Genomic DNA, 3,962 nt, shown 5'->3' with positions numbered 1-3,962 from the left:
CTTGAAGTTAGAAATCAGCCTCAAGGAAAAAAATTCAAAAACATTCAAATTTTTGGAGACTGAAAACATGCTATTAAATAATCAAAGGGTTAACAATGAGGGCAAGGGAGAAATCAAAAAGTTTCTGGAAACAAGTAAAAATGAACATACAACAGCCAAAACCAAGACAAAGTGAAGGCAGTCCTGAGAGGGAATTTCATAGCAAAAACAGGCCTACCTAGAAAAGATAGAAAATTTTCAAATAAACCACCTAACCCTACATCTACAAAAACTACAGGAACAAAAAACAAAGCCCAGAGCAAGTAGAAGGAAGGAAATAGTCAAGATAGGGGTCGAATTAAATGATGCAGAGACTAAAAGAACAATTCAAAAGATCAATAAATGCAGGAGCTGTTTCTTTGAAAAGATAAACAAAACTGACAAGCCTTTAACAAGAGTTATAAAGGAGAAATGAAAAAGGACCCAAATAAATAAAATCAGACATCAAAGAGGAGAAATTATAACCAATACCACAGAAATACAAAGGATTGTAAGAAAATACTACAAACAAGTATATGCAAAGAAATTTGACAACCTGGGTGAAATGGACAAATTTCTAGAAATATATTCTCTTTCAGAACTGAGTCAAGAGGAAACAGAAAGCCTGAATAGACTGATAAAAACTATTGAAATTGAAACAGTAATCAAAACACTTCCGACACATAAGAGCCCTGGACCAGGTGGCTTCACAGGTGAATTTTGCCAGACATTTAGGGAATAAATAACTCCTATCCTCCTCAAACTATTACAAAAAACTCAAGAAGAGGGACGACTCACAAACTCTTTACATGAAGCCAGTATTATTCTAATTCCAAAACCAGGTAAAGACACAATAAAGAAAGAAAACTACAGGCCAATATCTCTGATGAACATAGATGCTAAAATCCTCAACAACATATTGACAAACTGGATCCAACAATACATTAAAAAGATCATACACCTTGTATCCCAGGGATGCAAGGATAGTATAATAGTCACAAAGCAATAAACATAATATACCACATAAAAAATGGAAGACAAAAACCATATGATTATATCAATAAGTGCTGAAAAAGCATTTGATAAAGTATGGCACCCATTTATGATTAAAAAAAAAACAAAACCCTCAGCAAAGTGGGAATAGAAGGAGCATAGCTTTGGTGGGGAAACTGGTTCTGGGTTGCCCTCCTTGCTGATGGAACATCTCTCTGTCAATTACTACAAGAAGTCCAAGCTGGAGTCCATTTACCCAGTCCCCCAGATTTTCACAGATGTAGTTGAGCCCTACAACTCCATCAACACCATTCATATCACCCACACTACCCTGGAATGCTCCGATTGTGCTTTCATGGTTGACAATGAGGCCATCTATGACGTCTATCATAGAAACTTCAATATTGATCACCCAGCCTACACTAACCTTAACCACCTTATTAGTCAGAGAGTGCCTTCCATCACTGCTTGCCTCAGGTTTGATGGAGCCCTGAATGTTGATCTGACTGAATCCCAGACAAACCCAGTGCCATATCCCCACATCCACTTCCATCTGGCCACACATGCCCCTGTCATCTCTGCTGAGAAAGCCCACCATAAACAGCTTACTGAAGCAGAGATCACCAATGTGTGCTTTGAGCCAGGCAACCAGGTGATGAAATATAACCCTCACCATGTAAAACACATGGCTTGCTGCCTGTTTTGCTATGGTGACGTGGTTCCCAAAGATGTCAATGCTGCCACTGCCACCATATAGATCAAGTGTAACATCCAGTTTGTGAGCTGGTGTCCCACTGGCTTCAAAGTTGACATTAATTACCAGCCTACCACTATGGGTATGAGCCTGGCCATAGTACAGTGAGCTGTGTGCATGCTGAGCAACACTTCAGCTATTTCTGAGGTCTGGTCTTGCCTGGACCACAAACATGCCTTTGTCCATTGGTATGCGGGTGAGTGCAAAGAGGAAGGAGAGTTTTCTGAGGCCCATGAGGACATGATTACCCTTGGGAAGGCTTTTATGAGAAGGTTGAAGCAGATAGTGCTGAGTGAGAGGATGAGGATGAAGAGTATTAATCTGTCTGCTGCAATGTTACACTCCAGAGTCTTGGGACTGTCTTATTTCTATTGTTCTGTGAAGTCTATTGTGTCCCAAACTTGTCAGTAAAAGTGATTTTTTTTAAAAGAAAGAAACAATGGAGAATAAAAATTGCTAAATGTAAATCAATTGAGCAACGACAGTAAAGACAACTAGAAGGAAAGTAGGCAAAACAAATGAGGGAACTAAAACACATGAAAATTCGAGGAGTGATTCAAGAAATGCATTCTAAAATTCTGAAAGTCTACTAAAAATGTAAAGATGCATATTAACTTAAAAACTTTTTAGAACACGAATGCATATTAAAGATTTTGGGTAACCATTAGAAGAATAGAAACAATGTATGAGTTCAAAAAATAATTGAAAAAATTATAAATCCAGTCATTCCAACAGAAAGAAAAAGAAATAAGAAGCAGAAAAAAAAGTAAGTGAAAAATTAAATGTAAGATAGTATAAATAAATAAAAATATTCCAGTTATGGTGCTAAGTATAAATGGACTTAAATCACTAGTTTAAAAGCTCTCAGAAAAATGTTTTAAACAGTAGCTAAACTATATGCTACTTCTAAAATAGATTAGCAATGATCAATATGGATGAACCTCAAAAATATGTAGAGAGTTTCAAAAGAATAAAATAATGTGATATATCTCATAAAGGCATTTAATACGCACAAAAGCATTGACCATCAAATACTATTTAGAGAAAACAAGAAATAGAGTTTTGGTCTTTTCAAAAAGAAAATTAGAGATTGTGGTTGCCAGGTAGGGATAGTAAGGAGGAAGGAAAGAGTTGGATGTATCTATGCAGAGGTAGCATGAAAAAAAGCCTTTGTTGTGAAGGTGTAGTTCTGTATCTTGCTGTGGTTGATGCACCGATCTACACATGTGATTAAAATGACAGAACTGTACACATACACGGTACTAATATGTGTTCCTGGTTTCAATATTGTGCTATAGTTACCTAATATGTAACCATTGGGAAAACTGGGTGAAGGGTGCACAAAACTTCCCTGTACTATCTTTTGCAATTTTCTATGAGTCCATAGTTATTTAAAAATAAAATTTTTTTAAATACTACACCTTGCTTTAACTAAATACTTATATTGTAAAAGTATAAAAACATCTTGGTATCATTTTTCATAATTCTATATGGTTGGTAATTAATATTTACAAATAATAATAGTAGTGACACCAATGATAAGAATTATAATAGCCTACAAACAAAAATGACATAGTTACTGCGTCAAAAAAAAAACATAGACATACAAACTAAACAAGATATTTAAAATTGCTCTTTATTTTGTGATAATTTTTAACTCCAGTTTCAGAAACAGAGGGATTTATGATATTACAGCTTAAGCAGAGAATATGGGTGATCATGACTTTGCATAATTCCCATAAACATGATTTCAGTTACCATGAACTGGTTAAATGACATCTCTCAGCCAAGAACAATTAAAATTTCAATTACCTGAAATATTCCATGTGAGTAATGGTTTAAAGTACAAACTTCTTTGCTGATTTCAGTCTTCAAATCACTACATAAACAACAAATGTTCTTCATCATCAGTAAGCAATCACATCCTTTCTTTCAAAATCTGTAAGTGATCACTGAGCATGTTATCTATTTCATGCACAGCAAAGAAAATATGTAGCTGTGTTGTGTCCTTGTCTCTCTCAGTGACGACCTCAGGTGTCATTTCAAAAAATGGGTAATCAAAAGAGGGAATTGGCCAAAACGATGAAAGTGCAGCTACAAAAAAGGAAAGAGGAGGAGGAAGAGGAGGATGAGAAGGAGGAGAAGGAAAGATAAGTGAAAATGCTGGTAGTAAAATTAGAATCAAACATAAATGCAC

General features: G+C 35.5%; 1 pseudogene; it reads left to right on the top strand.

The window, feature by feature from the left end:
• Positions 1-1,174: 1,174 nt before the first annotated feature.
• On the top strand, positions 1,175-2,061 carry LOC129085350 (tubulin alpha-1C chain-like; annotated as a pseudogene).
• Positions 2,062-3,962: the final 1,901 nt, after the last annotated feature.

Source organism: Pteronotus mesoamericanus, unplaced genomic scaffold (genome assembly GCF_021234165.1).
Source record: "Pteronotus mesoamericanus isolate MK-2021 breed Mesoamerican mustached bat unplaced genomic scaffold, CSHL_Meso_final scaffold_232, whole genome shotgun sequence".
In the NCBI taxonomy this organism is placed as follows: Eukaryota; Metazoa; Chordata; class Mammalia; order Chiroptera; family Mormoopidae; genus Pteronotus; species Pteronotus mesoamericanus.
This window is presented reverse-complemented; position numbering and strand designations above follow the sequence as displayed.